Source organism: Macaca mulatta, chromosome 1 (genome assembly GCF_049350105.2).
Source record: "Macaca mulatta isolate MMU2019108-1 chromosome 1, T2T-MMU8v2.0, whole genome shotgun sequence".
Classification (NCBI taxonomy): Eukaryota; Metazoa; Chordata; class Mammalia; order Primates; family Cercopithecidae; genus Macaca; species Macaca mulatta.
The window spans coordinates 224,128,734-224,154,166 of NC_133406.1; the positions used below are offsets into that span (position 1 = coordinate 224,128,734).

At 45.4% G+C, this 25,433-nt stretch overlaps 1 long non-coding RNA gene and 2 other non-coding genes across 3 annotated transcripts; all 3 read right to left on the reverse strand.

Annotated features, from left to right (window-relative positions):
- Positions 1 to 5,656: 5,656 nt before the first annotated feature.
- Positions 5,657 to 23,971, reverse strand: LOC144335914 (uncharacterized). The gene is made up of 2 exons (XR_013407171.1): positions 17,409 to 23,971; positions 5,657 to 6,662 (listed from the first exon to the last, which is right to left on the reverse strand). It is a non-coding gene; the product is annotated as an uncharacterized LOC144335914 (long non-coding RNA).
- Positions 5,658 to 5,821, reverse strand: LOC114674669 (U1 spliceosomal RNA). Its single transcript, XR_003725792.2, has one exon. It is a non-coding gene; the product is annotated as a U1 spliceosomal RNA (small nuclear RNA).
- On the reverse strand, positions 17,121 to 17,284 carry LOC114674668 (U1 spliceosomal RNA). Its single transcript, XR_003725790.2, has one exon. It is a non-coding gene; the product is annotated as a U1 spliceosomal RNA (small nuclear RNA).
- Positions 23,972 to 25,433: the final 1,462 nt, after the last annotated feature.

The window sequence follows — 25,433 nt, forward strand, 5'->3', positions numbered from 1 at the left end:
AGTGATGTTTGCCACTGTCATTTCAGAGTGAGGGGATAATTTGTTGTTGTTTGGTTTTGTGGATTTTTTCATTTGTTTGTTTGTTTTTGAGACAAGGTCTCATTGTCACCCAGGCTGGACTGCAGTGGCATGATCAGGATTTACTTCTGCCTTGACCTCATGAATTCAAGCAAACCTCCTTACTAATCCTCCCGAGTATCTGGGACTACAGGCACGTCACATCATACCCTGGGGTGTGAACTGGGATTTGATGTTTTCAGTCGGCTCCCTAATGGAATAGGTTCCCTTACTATTCTAGAATACAGATTGTCTTCATGATTATCATTCTCATGTACGTTATATTTCTACTACTCTGCTAATTTTTTCTTCTTTCTTTTGTTCTTTTTGAGACAGAGTCTCCCTCTGTCACCCAGGCTGTATTACAATGGCAGGATCTCAGCTAACTGCAACCTCCGCCTCCCAGGTTCAAGTGATTCTTTTGATTCAGCCTCCTGAGTAGCCACCTGGCTAATTTTTGTATTTTTAGTCCAGACAGGGTTTCACCATGTTGGCAGGCTGGTCTCGAACTCATGACCTCAAGTGTTCCACTCGACTCGGCCTCCCAAAGTGCTGGGATTACAGGCATGAGCTACCATGCCTGGCTCTCAAACCATTTTAAGTAAGCAAAGACAGATTTGTCTGGCTTTTTAGTACATTGCTGAATTATCCTCCAATTTGCATTTTTAGGAAGGACCTGGGGAATGGCAACATGGAGATATTTGGCTAAAATGTGAACATTTCATGTTCTGCTTCAGTCTCTGTTTTTTTTTTTTGTTTTTTTTTTTGAGATGGAGTCTCGCTCCTCACCCAGGCTGGAGTACAGTAGCGCGATCTCAGCTCACTGCAAGCTCCGCCTGCCGGGTTCACGCCATTCTCCTGCCTCAGCCTCCCGAGTATGGAACTATAGGCGGCCGTCACCACGCCCGGCTAATTTTTTGTAGTTTTAGTAGAGACGGGGTTTCACCGTGCTCGCCAGGATGGTCTCGATCTCTTGACCTCGTGATCCGCCCTCCTCAGCCTCCCTAAAGTGCTGGGATTACAGGCGTGAGCCACTGCGCCCAGTCCTGCTTCAGTCTCTTTGAAAATCCTTCCAATTTGCCTTTTGCAACCAGTTAGTGGCCTTGCCTTCTTCACCAGCATGGGAATTAATTGATAAGGTCAGAATATTTGGGCTCAAAGGTTTCAACAGTTAAGTCAAATTTTCTGCCGAAGCCTGGAGGATCTTGGAGCCCGCTTTAGAAACAGAAGAGTGAAATGTATTTACATTTAGATCAGGGAAGTCCTTTGTAATATTCTTAATTCACGTTTTGGTGAAGCGGTATGCACAATGGTAGGCTCCCCTCTTCCTGTGGTTTTTTGTACTTTTTTTTTTTTTTTTTTGAGACAGAGTCTTACTCTGTCACCCCCCAGGCTGGAGTGCAGTGGCACGATCTTCCTCACTGCAACCTCTGCCTCCCGGTTCAAGCGATTCTCCTGCCTCAGCCTTCTAAGTAGCTGGGATTACAGGAGTCTGCCACCATGCTCGGCTAATTTTTGTAGTTTTAGTAAGGACAGGGTTTCACCATGTTGACCAGGCTGGTCTCGAACTCCTGACCTTGGGCTCCCAAAGTGCTGGGATTACAGGCATGTGCCACCACACCCAGCCTAACCAAGATTGTTAAACCATTCTAATTTGTCAAAAGAGTCACACTGACTTTTTACAAAATAATGTAATGGGCCAGGTGCGGTGGCTCACACCTGTAGTCCCAGCACTTTGGGAAGCTGTAGCAGGAGGATCACGAGGTCAGGAGTTCGAGACCAGTCTGACCAACAAGGTGAAACCGCATGTCTACTAAAAATACAAAAATTAGCCAGGCGTGGTGGTGTGTGCCTGTAATCCCAGCTTCTTAGGAGGCTGAGGCAGGAGAATCGCTGGAACCCGGGAGGCAGAAGTTGCAGTGAGCCGAGATTGCACCACTGCACTCCAGCCTAGGCAACAGAGTGAGACTCCATCTCAAAATATAAATAAATAAATAAATAAATAAATAATAACATAACGAACTTTTTCATATCTTTATATATTAAATATTTACATTATCTAAATTGTTCAAAAGAATCAAAAAATTCCTCTTTGCTATCAACTTCATTTCATTTGTTGTAACAAACTATCGAGACCATTAATTTAATCTACAGCTAACTCTATTATTTTTTCATGTTAGAAATTCAACAAGAAAATGTTTCCCTAATGAAACCTTCCATTTCAAGCATAAGTAGGCTGGACGAGGTGGCTCACACCTGTAATCTCAGCACTTTGGGAGGCCGAGACAGGTGCATCAGTGGAGGTTAGGAGTTTGAGACCAGCCTGGCTAACATGATGAAACCCCATCTCTACTAAAAATATAAAAATTAGCTGGGCGTGGTGGCGTGTGCCTTTAATCCCAGCTACTCTGGAGGCTGAGGCAGGCAATAGCTTCAACCTGGGAGGCAGAGCTTGCAGTGAGCTCAGATCGCACCACTGCACTCTAGCCTGGGCTACAGAGCAAGACGCTGTCTCAAAAACAAATAAATAAATAAGCATAAGTAGTAAAAAAATATATAAAATAAAAAATAAGGCACAGGGTCTTGCTCTGTTATCCAGGCTAGAGTGAAGCAGGGCAATCATAGCTGACCAAATTGGAACTTCTGGGCTCAGGAAATCCTCCTGGCTCAGCTTCACTTGTATTTTTTTAGAGACGACGTGTTGCCCTGTTGCCGAGGCTGGTCTCCAACTGCTGGCCTAAAGCAATCCTTCCGCCTCAGCATGTTGACTTGCTGGGAGTACAGATGCAAGACATGCAGCCTAGGCCGGGCGCGGTGGCTCATGCCTGTAATCCCAGCACTTTGGGAGGCCGAGGCGGGTGGATCACAAGGTCAGGAGATCGAGACCACGGTGAAACCCCGTCTCTACTAAAAATACAAAAAATTAGCCGGGCGCCGTTGTGGGCGCCTGTAGTCCCAGCTACTCGGGAGGCTGAGGCAGGAGAATGGCGTGAACCCGGGAGGTGGAGCTTTCAGTGAGCCGAGATCGTGCCACTGCACTCCAGCCTGGGCGACAGAGCAAGACTCTGTCTCAAAAAAAAAAAAAAAAAAAAAAAAGAAAATATCCTATATTTATAAAGCAGGAAAATTACTTCCACCAAACTAGGGGGCATTCTCAAGAAACCAATTGTGCTAAGTAACATCACTTCAGGTGAAAAGAGAGGCAATGGTATCTATCAACAATGTTTATCACTGAAGGAAATAAACTGAAAAATATGAACATCATTAGCTCCTTGGAGGGCCTTCATTGCTGAAAATCTGAGTAATATTGTGATACCCTTTCGAGTTGGGCAGAACATTCTCTTTCTAGGGATGTAACAGTGGGTGAATAATTTCTTTTCATTCATTTTCATTAAGGACTGAACTTCCTTAATGTTCTGGAGATTGTTAAATTTGATTTGTATAGTTGTGAAAAGTGCTGATTCCATTGCTTGTATGTGATCATATAAATCTTTTCTCTCCTTTCTGTAGTGTGGTTTAAACTTAATCCTTAAAGGACATGTATTTGAATTTTTCAGCTGGTTAGAAACCTGAATACACCAATCAAAGAAAACTGCTCCTTACATGCTACAGATTTAGTTTCCTTCCTGTACTAAGATGTCTTTTAGATATAGTAAATTTGTTCAAGCCAAGAGCTCCTATGGAACGAAGTTGGGTGGGAGGGGGGACATTGAATAGTAACATCACACTTGTAATAGAGATGCCACTCTTGCAGGTATTGACAACTATTGGACCCATAATATTTTTACCAAACATTGGAAAGACAAGATCTGAACAACTTATCATTGCTGCAGTCTCAAGTATCAGGAAATACCATTATTCTCAGGACAATAAAGGGGCAATAAAAAAGACTCACAGACCAGATTAGCTGTCATGGTCAACAGGGACAAGGGTCAACGCGACCCAACAGAGATTGTCCCCAGAAATTCATTTCATAACCTCAAAACCAAAAACCCACACTGATGGCAAAAAAATAATGATGCAACAATGTGTGTGTGAGAGGCAGAGTCCTGTCCTATAGCCGTACTTAGTGGGTAAAAGCCAAAGAGCTCAATTTCTGCTCATGATACTTAATAGAACATGGGGAACAAGAGCCAATAGCTCAGTGGGTTCAGATCTGCACCAAGTGCCTGCTGGATGCAGGATTGTACTGTCTCCAATAATGTGTCTCAGATGGACTAATTCTTTTTCCTTTTTTTTTTTTTAGACAGAGTCTTGCTCTGTCACCCAGACTGGGGTGCAATGACGCGATCTCAGCTCACTGCAACCTCCGCCTCCCGGGTTCAAGGGATTCTCCTGCCTCAGCCTCCTGAGTAGTTGGGATTACAGACACAGACCATCACACCCGGCTATTCTTTTTTTTTTTTTTTAATGCATTTTTAGTAGAGACGGAGTTTCACCATGTTGGTCAGGTTGATCTCGAACTCCTGACCTCAGTTGATCAGAAGTAGGTGAGGTCAGAAAACATACCCTGGGAGAAGCCGGCACAATGCTCAGAACCACCATCGCTAGCCCTGGGGTTTTCTTCTGTAGTGGAATTCATGTAGTGCAGGGACAAAACCACTCAGATACTTCTGGGAGTTAAAAAGAGATGCATTTACAGTGCAATTTGAGAAGGGGTATTAAGGAATTTGCCAGGGTACTGACCCGTGTCAGGTGTACACCGCAGGTTGAGAGAGGGCTAAATAGTTTCTGCCCATGAAGGTGATAAGCGAGGGCCTGAAGAAAGAGGGACACGGGAGGACACTGGCACCAGAAATAGGAAAGGGCTGCTTGGAGGTGGGAAGGATGGGTCGGGGTGCTATCTAGAAAGTTGCCTGGCAATGGATGTAGGATGTGTAAGCGAGACCTCAAACAAGAAGCTGTCGCTTAAATAAAGTCTGAAGAAAGACAAGATAGGTAAACGGCAGGAGCTAGTAGGAAACTGGACCCGGCTCCACATAAAACTTCCCGCCTTATACTTCAGGGAGGATCGCAGCGCATTTCGGCCAAGACAGGTTCTGACCTGCGGGCCTGGATGAATATGGGCTAGGGCAGCTGGGCACCGGCAGAGCCGTTTCCCTACGCAAAGTAAGCGTGTTATGTCTACAACCCAACGGGGACAGTAGAGCCCCAAAGGCCTTGCTTTCTTCCCAAAGAACAGCCCCCGTCTACGTAGTTTCTACCTGGCTCTAGGAGGTGAGAACACATTCCCCGATAGCACAGAAATCCTACAAACGCGTGTGGGAGCTGCCGTTAGAAACAGAGGCTGTGTAAAAAGTGACTGGGGGTTAGAAAAACACAGAGAATGAGAACCCAAGAGACTGGAGACTTTGGACCAATCTCTGCAAAGAGCTGGTCCTTAGAAAGGAAAGAGCTGTGCGGCCCTCACTCAAGTTAGCTTGTGTTACAACTTACAACTGCTGACGCTCCTATCACTTCTGGTAGAGAAGCGACATGTTATTTCCTATTCCCAAGTTATCCACTGTTAAAACTACACTTGGAAAGCTACCCCAAACTACAAACCAACAGACGAAAGAAATAACCCTTACTGTACAGTCTATTATTTAAACGCAAAAAGCCAGGGGAAAGCGCGAACGCAGTCCCCCACTACCACAAATTATGCAGTCGAGTTTCCCACATTTGGGGAAATCGCAGGGGTCAGCACATCCGGAGTGCAATGGATAAGCCTCGCCCTGGGAAAACCACCTTCGTGATCATGGTATCTCCCCTGCCAGGTAAGTATGAGTTCCTACACCTCTGCCCCGCCACAGCCTCATACGCCTCACCCTTTTCACTCACGGTCACTTGCCACGCGCACTCCCGAGCCCTTCTAGCCCTGACACACAGCTGGGCTTCTCAAGTCCTACCAACGGTCCTGAACCCGCTCCACAGCATGGAAACTCCTTCGTGCCGAAGCAGCAGGTGGCGAAGAAGCAGCCCTTGCGCTGCCTCATCTACATAGAAGTCGCCTTTTCCGTGATGTCAGCGACAGTGCCCTGCCCAGTCCCCGTCTGCCTTTCTGCCACTCAGCCGCCCAATCCGCTGCAGGAGCGGCCAGGGGGAAGTGACGTCTGCCTCTCCCTTTTTCCCTCCGGTCCCGGCATCTGTTCTCTCCCAAAGAAGCAGGTCCGTAGCCTGTGTTGCGGAGCAACCTTTCCGCGGCCAGATGGATCCTGGGCACCCTTCTTCAAATAATGGCTTTTAATTCGCAAAAACTCCTGTGCGGAACGTTTAGGATTACAAAAGAAACCGGTTCTCTTCACATCCTTATCCTTGTGATGTAGCATTCCGCTTGAAATTGGAAGCCGTTTACTATCAGAGAGAAACAGTATTTATGAAAGTAAAGAGGCAGGTCGGATGACTGCAAACCAGCCTTCCTTACTGGTTTTATCACTGGTAATGTTATAAAGACAGTTGTCCAGTTTCATGAATCTTGTTGCTTGTTTTCCAAATTCAGGATTGTAGAAAACTGTGCTGCCCCAGAAGAGATGGTTGGACACTCTCAAGCGTGGTGTTGGACTTTGTCATCTCTTGGGCAGCCATCTCCAGACCTTAGCCCTTACCTTGTGTTAGTTTTTTATATTCTGCAAAGACAAAACCAAAATAATCCAAATTTGACACAACTACCCGGGATACATCTTATTTGAGATGTTTAACAAATGCCTGGATCATCTTTTCTTACATATTACGCAGCAAACACTGTGAAGTAAGCAAAGTTGGAATGGCCAAGTCAAAGACCATTTGAATATTTAGAAGTAGATTTGAGACAGGAATAATATAGGGTGGTCACAGGATAACAAATTTTAGGCAGTAGATTTACATGACTTGAGGCTATGGGCTGATAAGACGCTGAAAAACCAGGGTGTGGACCAAGCTGGCTAAGACTGGACCCAATGTAGGGCTGGATTAGACGTAGGTTTTACCTAGGCCCTCATTATATGCTCATTAACATACTAAATCACGCACCTACCAGTGCCATGACGGTTCTGAGATCATTATTTGATGTAAAAATGGATCGCACCACAGTTCCGAGAAATTTCCACTTTTACCTGGTAATTTTCATGAATATTCCACTCCTTGGTTGAAGAAACCCATCAAGATGAAACCCCACAACCTATTGTTCTCTCTCCGGTATACCCAAATTCCCCTTTCTTGAGTGCGTACTTTTTGCTTTGCAATAAATCTCTTCTTTCACTATTTGCTGACTCATCCTTCACTTCATTCTTGAGGTGGTGTCAAGAGCCTGGACAACACAGCTGGGGTCGAGATTCCCCCAGTGTCTGGGGACCTCCCGCATCCCACCAGTATCAGATTCTATTCCATTGTTCAAATCACAAAACATGGAGTGGAGAGTTCTCCTTGGAGATCATAAAGTAAAGATTCTGTGGCATGGTGACCAGTTAGGCCACTGGAAGGCATGGCAAAATATTAAAAATGAGGGATTATGTGACCGTGTAGTAACTGCTGAATGCTAAATACTTGATCCAGGCCCCATTCCCTGGAGATTGACAGTGAGACACATTGTCCAGGCAGTAGTGGAGAAATACTTTCTGGGTATCTGACCAGCCTTTGTGGAAAGAACTGGCACCATCCTGCAGATGTAACCGCCTGATGGGTTCTTCCTGCCTAATGTACACACAATATCAATTCATGGAGACCATGGCATTGCAGTAAAGAGTTTCATTGACACAGGCCAGCCACGACATGTGGGAGAGAGAGTTGTTACCCAAATCAATCTCACTGAAGGCTTGGAGGTAATGGGTTTTTCAGATAGTTTGGTGGGGAGGGGGCTAGGGCTTGGGCGGTGCTGATTGTTGGGGATGAAATCACAGGGACGTGGAAAATGGCCCTCCTGCATTCAGTCAGCTTCTGGGTGGGGGCTAAGGGACTGGTTGATTTTCAGGCCAAATGGTGCCATCCAGTAGTCAGAAATGCAAAAGCCTGAAAAGACAACTCAAGAGGCCAATCTTAGGTTCTACAATAGTGATGTTCTTCACAGCAGTAATTGGGGAAGCTGCAAATCTTGCGACCTCTGGAATAATGGCTGGTAATTATTTAACGAGGCATACGTCTTAGTAGAATTCACGCCTCTTTCATCCTTCTAACTTGGTGGCCTTTCATGAGTTTTACAGAGGTAATTTAGTTTTGGGCAAGGTTATCATTTACACCAACCTTTTTGACTGTCCCCAACCTTTTTGGCACCAGGGACTGGTTTCACAGAAGACAGTTTTTTCATGGAAGGGGGTGGTGGATGGTTTCCGGATGAAACTGTCCCACCTTAGGTCATCAGGCATTAGTCACAGTCTCATAAGGAGTGTGCAATCTGGATCCCTCACATGTGCAGTTCCCAATAGGGTCCGAGCTCCGATGAGCATCTAATGCTGATGCAGATCTGACAAGAGGCGGAGCTCAGGTGGTAATGCTTGAAGGCCTGCAGCTCACCTCCTGCTGTTCGGCTGGGTTCCTAACAGGCCATGGACCAGTACTTGTCCTGTGGCCCTGGGGGTTGGAGACTGCTGATTTAAACTATAAACTCAATTTTTCCCAAAGACAGCTTGGGAGAAATTGCACAGGAGTAAGCAAAGCCAGCTAACCTGTGAGGCTAGAACCAAGATGGGGCCAGCCATGTCAGCTTTCTCTTACTGTCATAATTTTGCAAAGGTAGTTTTTGAGGGACTACACTGGACACTTGTTAAAAACATGAGACAGATTTTATTGTATGTGCTACAATAGGCAAGATAGACCACCAAAGAACTGAGCTCAACCTGAAATACAGCAGGAGGAGTTGAAGATTATAGCCAACTGGTAAGATAAGAAAGTCAGTGGATGGAAAATTACTAAGAGGAACTTGATTAGCTATCAAAAGTGGTTGGGAGGACTCCTGCTAAACTAGACTCAACAGTATTCTTTTCTAAAACTGGACTTGGCAGGCCAAGAACTAACAGAGAAAAGGGCTCAGAGGAAACTACTAAGGTGTGGTGAAAGATGGAGTCCTTGTCAACTCTACACGGAAGCTTCTGCAAATAAACAAAGACCAACCAAATGGAAAAAAGCAAAGGCAATTTATTCTGAGCTTGCTATAGCAGGGAGTCAGTCACTGTGACTTGTGTTTTGGCAGAGACTTGAAGGCAGTCAGGAGGGTGGGAAAGCTTTTTAAAAAGAAAGGCTTCAGGTATGCTTGGACTGGAGGCTGTCAGCATGGTGAAGCTGTAGATAGATGAAGGAAATCAAAATATTTTACCCCAGAATGTATTTCTTTGGCATATTTTAAGATGGCTGTCAGAGAGCCAGCAAACAGGATTAACTCTGCAAAACTGTCTTTTGTAGGGGAAATTTACACCTGCAGAGAATCTTCATTAATCCAGCCTTACCTTGTCAGGATTGAGAAATAAAAATAAGCCCTAGGCCCTACAACCAACTGAACGGACTTTTTATAGAGAAGGTTCTACTGCATGGGGAATATTTATATATATGCAACAAAAGGTATTTGCCACCACACATACATCTCCCTGCTCAGCTAAATATATCATCTAAAGTCATGTGATTGTCTAGTACAACCTTAGCCAGTGAATAAATAGCTTTTTATTGAGCTGCATAAGAGGCCGCAGTTTCATCAGCAATGTATTTCTTTCTTTTTCTTTCACAGACAGTGTCTGGCCCTGTGGCCCAGACTGGAGAGCAGTGGCACCATCATAGCTCACTGCAGCCTCGAACTCCTGGACTTAAGTGATCCTCTTGCCTCAACCCCCGAGTCACTGGGATTACAGGCCAGAGTCACCATGCCTGGTTTTCATCAGCAATGTTTCCTGAAGTTACAGAAAGATTTGTAATCCTGGGAGGAAACACTCCCTTGAAGCAAAGGTGTTCACTCCCCAAAAATGCAAGGAGCTATCTTGTTGATAGCCAGGCAGATAATTCTCAGGTTTTGCCCCACAGAATCTCTATCTAAAATAGCACAGTGGTCATGCCTAGTGAAAAGTTTGAGGGAAGTCGCCCAATGTTGGGTTTTTCAGAGCTATATACATACATATCCTAAAGGACTCTGTCCCTTCATCATTCCATGCTGTTAGACATTTATAGGGCCATGGATGGTGATCTCCTACAGACTAAAATAAATGCTGTTGCAGAACAGGTAAGTGTACTACAATTTGAGTACATCAGCTTTTGGGCATTTTAAACCATGGGTCAGACATGTTAGAGCGAGAGGGCAGGTTGATAGCAAGAGGGAGTGTTTTAGCAAGAAGGGGTGTTTTAATTTTCTAATAGCAAAGTGATGTTTGCCACTGTCATTTCAGAGTGAGGGGATAATTTGTTGTTGTTTGGTTTTGTGGATTTTTTCATTTGTTTGTTTGTTTTTGAGACAAGGTCTCATTGTCACCCAGGCTGGACTGCAGTGGCATGATCAGGATTTACTTCTGCCTTGACCTCATGAATTCAAGCAAACCTCCTTACTAATCCTCCCGAGTATCTGGGACTACAGGCACGTGACATCATACCCTGGGGTGTGAACTGGGATTTGATGTTTTCAGTCGGCTCCCTAATGGAATAGGTTCCCTTACTATTCTAGAATACAGATTGTCTTCATGATTATCATTCTCATGTACGTTATATTTCTACTACTCTGCTAATTTTTTTCTTCTTTCTTTTGTTCTTTTTGAGACAGAGTCTCCCTCTGTCACCCAGGCTGTATTACAATGGCAGGATCTCAGCTAACTGCAACCTCCGCCTCCCAGGTTCAAGTGATTCTTTTGCTTCAGCCTCCTGAGTAGCCACCTGGCTAATTTTTGTATTTTTAGTCAAGACAGGGTTTCACCATGTTGGCAGGCTGGTCTCGAACTCATGACCTCAAGTGTTCCACTCGACTCGGCCTCCCAAAGTGCTGGGATTACAGGCATGAGCTACCATGCCTGGCTCTCAAACCATTTTAAGTAAGCAAAGACAGATTTGTCTGGCTTTTTAGTACATTGCTGAATTATCCTCCAATTTGCATTTTTAGGAAGGACCTGGGGAATGGCAACATGGAGATATTTGGCTAAAATGTGAACATTTCATGTTCTGCTTCAGTCTCTGTTTTTTTTTTTTTTGTTTTGTTTTGTTTTTTGAGATGGAGTCTCGCTCCTCGCCCAGGCTGGAGTACAGTAGCGCGATCTCAGCTCACTGCAAGCTCCGCCTGCCGGGTTCACGCCATTCTCCTGCCTGAGCCTCCCGAGTATGGAACTATAGGCGGCCGTCACCACGCCCGGCTAATTTTTTGTAGTTTTAGTAGAGACGGGGTTTCACCGTGCTCGCCAGGATGGTCTCGATCTCTTGACCTCGTGATCCGCCCTCCTCAGCCTCCCTAAAGTGCTGGGATTACAGGCGTGAGCCACTGCGCCCAGTCCTGCTTCAGTCTCTTTGAAAATCCTTCCAATTTGCCTTTTGCAACCAGTTAGTGGCCTTGCCTTCTTCACCAGCATGGGAATTAATTGATAAGGTCAGAATATTTGGGCTCAAAGGTTTCAACAGTTAAGTCAAATTTTCTGCCAAAGCCTGGAGGATCTTGAAGCCCGCTTTAGAAACAGAAGAGTGAAATGTATTCACATTTAGATCAGGGAAGTCCTTTGTAATATTCTTAATTCACGTTTTGGTGAAGCGGTATGCACAATGGTAGGCTCCCCTTTTCCTGTGGTTTTTTGTACTTTTTTTTTTTTTTTTTTTTTTTTGAGACAGAGTCTTACTCTGTCACCCCCCAGGCTGGAGTGCAGTGGCACGATCTTCCTCACTGCAACCTCTGCCTCCCGGTTCAAGCGATTCTCCTGCCTCAGCCTTCTAAGTAGCTGGGATTACAGGAGTCTGCCACCATGCTCGGCTAATTTTTGTAGTTTTAGTAAGGACAGGGTTTCACCATGTTGACCAGGCTGGTCTCGAACTCCTGACCTTGGGCTCCCAAAGTGCTGGGATTACAGGCATGTGCCACCACACCCAGCCTAACCAAGATTGTTAAACCATTCTAATTTGTCAAAAGAGTCACACTGACTTTTTACAAAATAATGTAATGGGCCAGGTGCGGTGGCTCACACCTGTAGTCCCAGCACTTTGGGAAGCTGTAGCAGGAGGATCACGAGGTCAGGAGTTCGAGACCAGTCTGACCAACAAGGTGAAACCGCATGTCTACTAAAAATACAAAAATTAGCCAGGCGTGGTGGTGTGTGCCTGTAATCCCAGCTTCTTAGGAGACTGAGGCAGGAGAATCGCTGGAACCCGGGAGGCAGAGGTTGCAGTGAGCCGAGATTGCACCACTGCACTCCAGCCTAGGCAACAGAGTGAGACTCCATCTCAAAATATAAATAAATAAATAAATAAATAAATAAATAAATAATAACATAACGAACTTTTTCATATCTTTATATATTAAATATTTACATTATCTAAATTGTTCAAAAGAATCAAAAAATTCGGCCGGGCGCGGTGGCTCAAGCCTGTAATCCCAGCACTTTGGGAGGCCGAGACGGGCGGATCACGAGGTCAGGAGATCGAGACCATCCTGGCTAACACGGTGAAACCCCGTCTCTATTAAGAAATACAAAAAAAACTAGCCGGGCGAGGTGGCGGGCTCCTGTAGTCCCAGCTACTCGGGAGGCTGAGGCCGGAGAATGGCGTGAACCCGGGAGGCGGAGCTTGCAGTGAGCTGAGATCCGGCCACTGCACTCCAGCCTGGGTGACAGAGCGAGACTCCGTCTCAAAAAAAAAAAAAAAAAAAAAAGAATCAAAAAATTCCTCTTTGCTATCAACTTCATTTCATTTGTTGTAACAAACTATCGAGACCATTAATTTAATCTACAGTTAACTCTATTATTTTTTCATGTTAGAAATTCAACAAGAAAATGTTTCCCTAATGAAACCTTCCATTTCAAGCATAAGTAGGCTGGACGAGGTGGCTCACACCTGTAATCTCAGCACTTTGGGAGGCCGAGACAGGTGCATCAGTGGAGGTTAGGAGTTTGAGACCAGCCTGGCTAACATGATGAAACCCCATCTCTACTAAAAATATAAAAATTAGCTGGGCGTGGTGGCGTGTGCCTTTAATCCCAGCTACTCTGGAGGCTGAGGCAGGCAATAGCTTCAACCTGGGAGGCAGAGCTTGCAGTGAGCTCAGATCGCACCACTGCACTCTAGCCTGGGCTACAGAGCAAGACGCTGTCTCAAAAACAAATAAATAAATAAGCATAAGTAGTAAAAAAATATATAAAATAAAAAATAAGGCACAGGGTCTTGCTCTGTTATCCAGGCTAGAGTGAAGCAGGGCAATCATAGCTGACCAAATTGGAACTTCTGGGCTCAGGAAATCCTCCTGGCTCAGCTTCACTTGTATTTTTTTAGAGACGACGTGTTGCCCTGTTGCCGAGGCTGGTCTCCAACTGCTGGCCTAAAGCAATCCTTCCGCCTCAGCATGTTGACTTGCTGGGAGTACAGATGCAAGACATGCAGCCTAGGCCGGGCGCGGTGGCTCACGCCTGTAATCCCAGCACTTTGGGAGGCCAAGGCGGGTGGATCACAAGGTCAGGAGATCGAGACCACGGTGAAACCCCGTCTCTAGTAAAAATACAAAAAATTAGCCGGGCGCCGTTGTGGGCGCCTGTAGTCCCAGCTACTCGGGAGGCTGAGGCAGGAGAATGGCGTGAACCCGGGAGGCGGAGCTTGCAGTGAGCCGAGATCGTGCCACTGCACTCCAGCCTGGGCGACAGAGCGAGACTCCGTCTCAAAAAAAAAAAAAAAAAAAAAAAAAGACATGCAACCTAGCATTCTACTAAAACAATTTTCAACAAATTCTTAATTGTCTTTCTTTTTCTTTTTCTTTCTTTTTTTTTTTGAGACGGAGTCTCGCTCTGTCGCCCAGGCTGGAGTGCAGTGGCACGACTTGGCTCACTGAACCTCTGCCTCCCAGGTTCAAGCAATTATCCTGCCTCAGCCTCCCGAGTAGCTGAGATTACAGGCATGTGCCACCATACCCAGCTAATTTTGTATTTTTAGTAGAGACAGGGTTTCACCATATAGGCCAGGCTGGTCTCCAACTCCCGACCTCGTGATCCGCCCCCCTCAGCCTCTCAGAAAGTGCTGGGATTACAGGCGTGAGCCGCCATGCCCGGCTTGAGCCGGGAGTCTCACTCTGTCACTCAGGCTGGAGGGCAGTGGCACAAGCATAGTTCCCTGCAGCCTGCCTCAGTCTCCCTAGTAGCTGAGATTAGAGTCACGCATCATCATGCCCTGCCAACTTTAAAAATTTAGCTAATACTTAAAAATTTGTAGAGACAGGGGTTTCACTCTGTTGCCCAGGCTGGTCTCCAACTCCTAACCTCAATTGATCCTCCCTCCTCAGCCTCCTAAAGTGCTGGGATTGCAGATATGAGCCACCATACCTGGCTTAATTTTCTTATTTTAATTTTATATAAGTGATTATTATTGTTTCTAAGATAATTGGGGCAGTGACTCCTTTAACATTTTAGAGACCTAATCTGTCTATTCACTTCACCGAAAGAGTATGGCAATTTGTTTCAGGAGAAAATATCCTATATTTATAAAGCAGGAAAATTACTTCCACCAAACTAGGGGGCATTCTCAAGAAACCAATTGTGCTAAGTAACATCACTTCAGGTGAAAAGAGAGGCAATGGTATCTATCAACAATGTTTATCACTGAAGGAAATAAACTGAAAAATATGAACATCATTAGCTCCTTGGAGGGCCTTCATTGCTGAAAATCTGAGTAATATTGTGATACCCTTTCGAGTCGGGCAGAACATTCTCTTTCTAGGGCATGTAACAGTGGGTGAATAATTTCTTTTCATTCATTTTCATTAAGGACTGAACTTCCTTAATGTTCTGGAGATTATTAAATTTGATTTGTATAGTTGTGAAAAGTGCTGATTCCATTGCTTGTATGTGATCATATAAATCTTTTCTCTCCTTTCTGTAGTGTGGTTTAAACTTAATCCTTAAAGGACATGTATTTGAATTTTTCAGCTGGTTAGAAACCTGAATACACCAATCAAAGAAAACTGCTCCTTACATGCTACAGATTTAGTTTCCTTCCTGTACTAAGATGTCTTTTAGATATAGTAAATTTGTTCAAGCCAAGAGCTCCTATGGAACGAAGTTGGGTGGGAGGGGGGACATTGAATAGTAACATCACACTTGTAATAGAGATGCCACTCTTGCAGGTATTGACAACTATTGGACCCATAATATTTGTACCAAACATTGGAAAGACAAGATCTGAACAACTTATCATTGCTGCAGTCTCAAGTATCAGGAAATACCATTATTCTCAGGACAATAAACAGACAATAAAAAAGTCTCACAGACCAGATTAGCTGTCATGGTCAACAGGGACAAGGGTCAACGCGACCCAACAGAGATTGTCCCCAGAAATTCATTTCATAACCTCAAAACCAAAAACCCACACTGATGGCAAAAAAATAATGATGCAACAATGTGTGTGTGAGAGGCAGAGTCCTGTCCTATAGCCGTACTTAGTGGGTAAAAGCCAAAGAGCTCAATTTCTGCTCATGATACTTAATAGAACATGGGGAACAAGAGCCAATAGCTCAGTGGGTTCAGATCTGCACCAAGTGCCTGCTGGATGCAGGATTGTACTGTCTCCAATAATGTGTCTCAGATGGACTAATTCTTTTTCCTTTTTTTTTTTTTAGACAGAGTCTTGCTCTGTCACCCAGACTGGGGTGCAATGACGCGATCTCAGCTCACTGCAACCTCCGCCTCCCGGGTTCAAGGGATTCTCCTGCCTCAGCCTCCTGAGTAGTTGGGATTACAGACACAGACCATCACACCCGGCTATTCTTTTTTTTTTTTTTTAATGCATTTTTAGTAGAGACGGAGTTTCACCATGTTGGTCAGGTTGATCTCGAACTCCTGACCTCAGTTGATCAGAAGTAGGTGAGGTCAGAAAACATACCCTGGGAGAAGCCGGCACAATGCTCAGAACCACCATCGCTAGCCCTGGGGTTTTCTTCTGTAGTGGAATTCATGTAGTGCAGGGACAAAACCACTCAGATACTTCTGGGAGTTAAAAAGAGATGCATTTACAGTGCAATTTGAGAAGGGGTATTAAGGAATTTGCCAGGGTACTGACCCGTGTCAGGTGTACACCGCAGGTTGAGAGAGGGCTAAATAGTTTCTGCCCATGAAGGTGATAAGCGAGGGCCTGAAGAAAGAGGGACACGGGAGGACACTGGCACCAGAAATAGGAAAGGGCTGCTTGGAGGTGGGAAGGATGGGTCGGGGTGCTATCTAGAAAGTTGCCTGGCAATGGATGTAGGATGTGTAAGCGAGACCTCAAACAAGAAGCTGTCGCTTAAATAAAGTCTGAAGAAAGACAAGATAGGTAAACGGCAGGAGCTAGTAGGAAACTGGACCCGGCTCCACATAAAACTTCCCGCCTTATACTTCAGGGAGGATCGCAGCGCATTTCGGCCAAGACAGGTTCTGACCTGCGGGCCTGGATGAATATGGGCTAGGGCAGCTGGGCACCGGCAGAGCCGTTTCCCTACGCAAAGTAAGCGTGTTATGTCTACAACCCAACGGGGACAGTAGAGCCCCAAAGGCCTTGCTTTCTTCCCAAAGAACAGCCCCCGTCTACGTAGTTTCTACCTGGCTCTAGGAGGTGAGAACACATTCCCCGATAGCACAGAAATCCTACAAACGCGTGTGGGAGCTGCCGTTAGAAACAGAGGCTGTGTAAAAAGTGACTGGGGGTTAGAAAAACACAGAGAATGAGAACCCAAGAGACTGGAGACTTTGGACCAATCTCTGCAAAGAGCTGGTCCTTAGAAAGGAAAGAGCTGTGCGGCCCTCACTCAAGTTAGCTTGTGTTACAACTTACAACTGCTGACGCTCCTATCACTTCTGGTAGAGAAGCGACATGTTATTTCCTATTCCCAAGTTATCCACTGTTAAAACTACACTTGGAAAGCTACCCCAAACTACAAACCAACAGACGAAAGAAATAACCCTTACTGTACAGTCTATTATTTAAACGCAAAAAGCCAGGGGAAAGCGCGAACGCAGTCCCCCACTACCACAAATTATGCAGTCGAGTTTCCCACATTTGGGGAAATCGCAGGGGTCAGCACATCCGGAGTGCAATGGATAAGCCTCGCCCTGGGAAAACCACCTTCGTGATCATGGTATCTCCCCTGCCAGGTAAGTATGAGTTCCTACACCTCTGCCCCGCCACAGCCTCATACGCCTCACCCTTTTCACTCACGGTCACTTGCCACGCGCACTCCCGAGCCCTTCTAGCCCTGACACACAGCTGGGCTTCTCAAGTCCTACCAACGGTCCTGAACCCGCTCCACAGCATGGAAACTCCTTCGTGCCGAAGCAGCAGGTGGCGAAGAAGCAGCCCTTGCGCTGCCTCATCTACATAGAAGTCGCCTTTTCCGTGATGTCAGCGACAGTGCCCTGCCCAGTCCCCGTCTGCCTTTCTGCCACTCAGCCGCCCAATCCGCTGCAGGAGCGGCCAGGGGGAAGTGACGTCTGCCTCTCCCTTTTTCCCTCCGGTCCCGGCATCTGTTCTCTCCCAAAGAAGCAGGTCCGTAGCCTGTGTTGCGGAGCAACCTTTCCGCGGCCAGATGGATCCTGGGCACCCTTCTTCAAATAATGGCTTTTAATTCGCAAAAACTCCTGTGCGGAACGTTTAGGATTACAAAAGAAACCGGTTCTCTTCACATCCTTATCCTTGTGATGTAGCATTCCGCTTGAAATTGGAAGCCGTTTACTATCAGAGAGAAACAGTATTTATGAAAGTAAAGAGGCAGGTCGGATGACTGCAAACCAGCCTTCCTTACTGGTTTTATCACTGGTAATGTTATAAAGACAGTTGTCCAGTTTCATGAATCTTGTTGCTTGTTTTCCAAATTCAGGATTGTAGAAAACTGTGCTGCCCCAGAAGAGATGGTTGGACACTCTCAAGCGTGGTGTTGGACTTTGTCATCTCTTGGGCAGCCATCTCCAGACCTTAGCCCTTACCTTGTGTTAGTTTTTTATATTCTGCAAAGACAAAACCAAAATAATCCAAATTTGACACAACTACCCGGGATACATCTTATTTGAGATGTTTAACAAATGCCTGGATCATCTTTTCTTACATATTACGCAGCAAACACTGTGAAGTAAGCAAAGTTGGAATGGCCAAGTCAAAGACCATTTGAATATTTAGAAGTAGATTTGAGACAGGAATAATATAGGGTGGTCACAGGATAACAAATTTTAGGCAGTAGATTTACATGACTTGAGGCTATGGGCTGATAAGACGCTGAAAAACCAGGGTGTGGACCAAGCTGGCTAAGACTGGACCCAATGTAGGGCTGGATTAGACGTAGGTTTTACCTAGGCCCTCATTATATGCTCATTAACATACTAAATCACGCACCTACCAGTGCCATGACGGTTCTGAGATCATTATTTGATGTAAAAATGGATCGCACCACAGTTCCGAGAAATTTCCACTTTTACCTGGTAATTTTCATGAATATTCCACTCCTTGGTTGAAGAAACCCATCAAGATGAAACCCCACAACCTATTGTTCTCTCTCCGGTATACCCAAATTCCCCTTTCTTGAGTGCGTACTTTTTGCTTTGCAATAAATCTCTTCTTTCACTATTTGCTGACTCATCCTTCACTTCATTCTTGAGGTGGTGTCAAGAGCCTGGACAACACAGCTGGGGTCGAGATTCCCCCAGTGTCTGGGGACCTCCCGCATCCCACCAGTATCAGATTCTATTCCATTGTTCAAATCACAAAACATGGAGTGGAGAGTTCTCCTTGGAGATCATAAAGTAAAGATTCTGTGGCATGGTGACCAGTTAGGCCACTGGAAGGCATGGCAAAATATTAAAAATGAGGGATTATGTGACCGTGTAGTAACTGCTGAATGCTAAATACTTGATCCAGGCCCCATTCCCTGGAGATTGACAGTGAGACACATTGTCCAGGCAGTAGTGGAGAAATACTTTCTGGGTATCTGACCAGCCTTTGTGGAAAGAACTGGCACCATCCTGCAGATGTAACCGCCTGATGGGTTCTTCCTGCCTAATGTACACACAATATCAATTCATGGAGACCATGGCATTGCAGTAAAGAGTTTCATTGACACAGGCCAGCCACGACATGTGGGAGAGAGAGTTGTTACCCAAATCAATCTCACTGAAGGCTTGGAGGTAATGGGTTTTTCAGATAGTTTGGTGGGGAGGGGGCTAGGGCTTGGGCGGTGCTGATTGTTGGGGATGAAATCACAGGGACGTGGAAAATGGCCCTCCTGCATTCAGTCAGCTTCTGGGTGGGGGCTAAGGGACTGGTTGATTTTCAGGCCAAATGGTGCCATCCAGTAGTCAGAAATGCAAAAGCCTGAAAAGACAACTCAAGAGGCCAATCTTAGGTTCTACAATAGTGATGTTCTTCACAGCAGTAATTGGGGAAGCTGCAAATCTTGCGACCTCTGGAATAATGGCTGGTAATTATTTAACGAGGCATACGTCTTAGTAGAATTCACGCCTCTTTCATCCTTCTAACTTGGTGGCCTTTCATGAGTTTTACAGAGGTAATTTAGTTTTGGGCAAGGTTATCATTTACACCAACCTTTTTGACTGTCCCCAACCTTTTTGGCACCAGGGACTGGTTTCACAGAAGACAGTTTTTTCATGGAAGGGGGTGGTGGATGGTTTCCGGATGAAACTGTCCCACCTTAGGTCATCAGGCATTAGTCACAGTCTCATAAGGAGTGTGCAATCTGGATCCCTCACATGTGCAGTTCCCAATAGGGTCCGAGCTCCGATGAGCATCTAATGCTGATGCAGATCTGACAAGAGGCGGAGCTCAGGTGGTAATGCTTGAAGGCCTGCAGCTCACCTCCTGCTGTTCGGCTGGGTTCCTAACAGGCCATGGACCAGTACTTGTCCTGTGGCCCTGGGGGTTGGAGACTGCTGATTTAAACTATAAACTCAATTTTTCCCAAAGACAGCTTGGGAGAAATTGCACAGGAGTAAGCAAAGCCAGCTAACCTGTGAGGCTAGAACCAAGATGGGGCCAGCCATGTCAGCTTTCTCTTACTGTCATAATTTTGCAAAGGTAGTTTTTGAGGGACTACACTGGACACTTGTTAAAAACATGAGACAGATTTTATTGTATGTGCTACAATAGGCAAGATAGACCACCAAAGAACTGAGCTCAACCTGAAATACAGCAGGAGGAGTTGAAGATTATAGCCAACTGGTAAGATAAGAAAGTCAGTGGATGGAAAATTACTAAGAGGAACTTGATTAGCTATCAAAAGTGGTTGGGAGGACTCCTGCTAAACTAGACTCAACAGTATTCTTTTCTAAAACTGGACTTGGCAGGCCAAGAACTAACAGAGAAAAGGGCTCAGAGGAAACTACTAAGGTGTGGTGAAAGATGGAGTCCTTGTCAACTCTACACGGAAGCTTCTGCAAATAAACAAAGACCAACCAAATGGAAAAAAGCAAAGGCAATTTATTCTGAGCTTGCTATAGCAGGGAGTCAGTCACTGTGACTTGTGTTTTGGCAGAGACTTGAAGGCAGTCAGGAGGGTGGGAAAGCTTTTTAAAAAGAAAGGCTTCAGGTATGCTTGGACTGGAGGCTGTCAGCATGGTGAAGCTGTAGATAGATGAAGGAAATCAAAATATTTTACCCCAGAATGTATTTCTTTGGCATATTTTAAGATGGCTGTCAGAGAGCCAGCAAACAGGATTAACTCTGCAAAACTGTCTTTTGTAGGGGAAATTTACACCTGCAGAGAATCTTCATTAATCCAGCCTTACCTTGTCAGGATTGAGAAATAAAAATAAGCCCTAGGCCCTACAACCAACTGAACGGACTTTTTATAGAGAAGGTTCTACTGCATGGGGAATATTTATATATATGCAACAAAAGGTATTTGCCACCACACATACATCTCCCTGCTCAGCTAAATATATCATCTAAAGTCATGTGATTGTCTAGTACAACCTTAGCCAGTGAATAAATAGCTTTTTATTGAGCTGCATAAGAGGCCGCAGTTTCATCAGCAATGTATTTCTTTCTTTTTCTTTCACAGACAGTGTCTGGCCCTGTGGCCCAGACTGGAGAGCAGTGGCACCATCATAGCTCACTGCAGCCTCGAACTCCTGGACTTAAGTGATCCTCTTGCCTCAACCCCCGAGTCACTGGGATTACAGGCCAGAGTCACCATGCCTGGTTTTCATCAGCAATGTTTCCTGAAGTTACAGAAAGATTTGTAATCCTGGGAGGAAACACTCCCTTGAAGCAAAGGTGTTCACTCCCCAAAAATGCAAGGAGCTATCTTGTTGATAGCCAGGCAGATAATTCTCAGGTTTTGCCCCACAGAATCTCTATCTAAAATAGCACAGTGGTCATGCCTAGTGAAAAGTTTGAGGGAAGTCGCCCAATGTTGGGTTTTTCAGAGCTATATACATACATATCCTAAAGGACTCTGTCCCTTCATCATTCCATGCTGTTAGACATTTATAGGGCCATGGATGGTGATCTCCTACAGACTAAAATAAATGCTGTTGCAGAACAGGTAAGTGTACTACAATTTGAGTACATCAGCTTTTGGGCATTTTAAACCATGGGTCAGACATGTTAGAGCGAGAGGGCAGGTTGATAGCAAGAGGGAGTGTTTTAGCAAGAAGGGGTGTTTTAATTTTCTAATAGCAAAGTGATGTTTGCCACTGTCATTTCAGAGTGAGGGGATAATTTGTTGTTGTTTGGTTTTGTGGATTTTTTCATTTGTTTGTTTGTTTTTGAGACAAGGTCTCATTGTCACCCAGGCTGGACTGCAGTGGCATGATCAGGATTTACTTCTGCCTTGACCTCATGAATTCAAGCAAACCTCCTTACTAATCCTCCCGAGTATCTGGGACTACAGGCACGTGACATCATACCCTGGGGTGTGAACTGGGATTTGATGTTTTCAGTCGGCTCCCTAATGGAATAGGTTCCCTTACTATTCTAGAATACAGATTGTCTTCATGATTATCATTCTCATGTACGTTATATTTCTACTACTCTGCTAATTTTTTTCTTCTTTCTTTTGTTCTTTTTGAGACAGAGTCTCCCTCTGTCACCCAGGCTGTATTACAATGGCAGGATCTCAGCTAACTGCAACCTCCGCCTCCCAGGTTCAAGTGATTCTTTTGCTTCAGCCTCCTGAGTAGCCACCTGGCTAATTTTTGTATTTTTAGTCAAGACAGGGTTTCACCATGTTGGCAGGCTGGTCTCGAACTCATGACCTCAAGTGTTCCACTCGACTCGGCCTCCCAAAGTGCTGGGATTACAGGCATGAGCTACCATGCCTGGCTCTCAAACCATTTTAAGTAAGCAAAGACAGATTTGTCTGGCTTTTTAGTACATTGCTGAATTATCCTCCAATTTGCATTTTTAGGAAGGACCTGGGGAATGGCAACATGGAGATATTTGGCTAAAATGTGAACATTTCATGTTCTGCTTCAGTCTCTGTTTTTTTTTTTTTTGTTTTGTTTTGTTTTTTGAGATGGAGTCTCGCTCCTCGCCCAGGCTGGAGTACAGTAGCGCGATCTCAGCTCACTGCAAGCTCCGCCTGCCGGGTTCACGCCATTCTCCTGCCTGAGCCTCCCGAGTATGGAACTATAGGCGGCCGTCACCACGCCCGGCTAATTTTTTGTAGTTTTAGTAGAGACGGGGTTTCACCGTGCTCGCCAGGATGGTCTCGATCTCTTGACCTCGTGATCCGCCCTCCTCAGCCTCCCTAAAGTGCTGGGATTACAGGCGTGAGCCACTGCGCCCAGTCCTGCTTCAGTCTCTTTGAAAATCCTTCCAATTTGCCTTTTGCAACCAGTTAGTGGCCTTGCCTTCTTCACCAGCATGGGAATTAATTGATAAGGTCAGAATATTTGGGCTCAAAGGTTTCAACAGTTAAGTCAAATTTTCTGCCAAAGCCTGGAGGATCTTGAAGCCCGCTTTAGAAACAGAAGAGTGAAATGTATTCACATTTAGATCAGGGAAGTCCTTTGTAATATTCTTAATTCACGTTTTGGTGAAGCGGTATGCACAATGGTAGGCTCCCCTTTTCCTGTGGTTTTTTGTACTTTTTTTTTTTTTTTTTTTTTTTTGAGACAGAGTCTTACTCTGTCACCCCCCAGGCTGGAGTGCAGTGGCACGATCTTCCTCACTGCAACCTCTGCCTCCCGGTTCAAGCGATTCTCCTGCCTCAGCCTTCTAAGTAGCTGGGATTACAGGAGTCTGCCACCATGCTCGGCTAATTTTTGTAGTTTTAGTAAGGACAGGGTTTCACCATGTTGACCAGGCTGGTCTCGAACTCCTGACCTTGGGCTCCCAAAGTGCTGGGATTACAGGCATGTGCCACCACACCCAGCCTAACCAAGATTGTTAAACCATTCTAATTTGTCAAAAGAGTCACACTGACTTTTTACAAAATAATGTAATGGGCCAGGTGCGGTGGCTCACACCTGTAGTCCCAGCACTTTGGGAAGCTGTAGCAGGAGGATCACGAGGTCAGGAGTTCGAGACCAGTCTGACCAACAAGGTGAAACCGCATGTCTACTAAAAATACAAAAATTAGCCAGGCGTGGTGGTGTGTGCCTGTAATCCCAGCTTCTTAGGAGACTGAGGCAGGAGAATCGCTGGAACCCGGGAGGCAGAGGTTGCAGTGAGCCGAGATTGCACCACTGCACTCCAGCCTAGGCAACAGAGTGAGACTCCATCTCAAAATATAAATAAATAAATAAATAAATAAATAAATAAATAATAACATAACGAACTTTTTCATATCTTTATATATTAAATATTTACATTATCTAAATTGTTCAAAAGAATCAAAAAATTCGGCCGGGCGCGGTGGCTCAAGCCTGTAATCCCAGCACTTTGGGAGGCCGAGACGGGCGGATCACGAGGTCAGGAGATCGAGACCATCCTGGCTAACACGGTGAAACCCCGTCTCTATTAAGAAATACAAAAAAAACTAGCCGGGCGAGGTGGCGGGCTCCTGTAGTCCCAGCTACTCGGGAGGCTGAGGCCGGAGAATGGCGTGAACCCGGGAGGCGGAGCTTGCAGTGAGCTGAGATCCGGCCACTGCACTCCAGCCTGGGTGACAGAGCGAGACTCCGTCTCAAAAAAAAAAAAAAAAAAAAAAGAATCAAAAAATTCCTCTTTGCTATCAACTTCATTTCATTTGTTGTAACAAACTATCGAGACCATTAATTTAATCTACAGTTAACTCTATTATTTTTTCATGTTAGAAATTCAACAAGAAAATGTTTCCCTAATGAAACCTTCCATTTCAAGCATAAGTAGGCTGGACGAGGTGGCTCACACCTGTAATCTCAGCACTTTGGGAGGCCGAGACAGGTGCATCAGTGGAGGTTAGGAGTTTGAGACCAGCCTGGCTAACATGATGAAACCCCATCTCTACTAAAAATATAAAAATTAGCTGGGCGTGGTGGCGTGTGCCTTTAATCCCAGCTACTCTGGAGGCTGAGGCAGGCAATAGCTTCAACCTGGGAGGCAGAGCTTGCAGTGAGCTCAGATCGCACCACTGCACTCTAGCCTGGGCTACAGAGCAAGACGCTGTCTCAAAAACAAATAAATAAATAAGCATAAGTAGTAAAAAAATATATAAAATAAAAAATAAGGCACAGGGTCTTGCTCTGTTATCCAGGCTAGAGTGAAGCAGGGCAATCATAGCTGACCAAATTGGAACTTCTGGGCTCAGGAAATCCTCCTGGCTCAGCTTCACTTGTATTTTTTTAGAGACGACGTGTTGCCCTGTTGCCGAGGCTGGTCTCCAACTGCTGGCCTAAAGCAATCCTTCCGCCTCAGCATGTTGACTTGCTGGGAGTACAGATGCAAGACATGCAGCCTAGGCCGGGCGCGGTGGCTCACGCCTGTAATCCCAGCACTTTGGGAGGCCAAGGCGGGTGGATCACAAGGTCAGGAGATCGAGACCACGGTGAAACCCCGTCTCTAGTAAAAATACAAAAAATTAGCCGGGCGCCGTTGTGGGCGCCTGTAGTCCCAGCTACTCGGGAGGCTGAGGCAGGAGAATGGCGTGAACCCGGGAGGCGGAGCTTGCAGTGAGCCGAGATCGTGCCACTGCACTCCAGCCTGGGCGACAGAGCGAGACTCCGTCTCAAAAAAAAAAAAAAAAAAAAAAAAAGACATGCAACCTAGCATTCTACTAAAACAATTTTCAACAAATTCTTAATTGTCTTTCTTTTTCTTTTTCTTTCTTTTTTTTTTTGAGACGGAGTCTCGCTCTGTCGCCCAGGCTGGAGTGCAGTGGC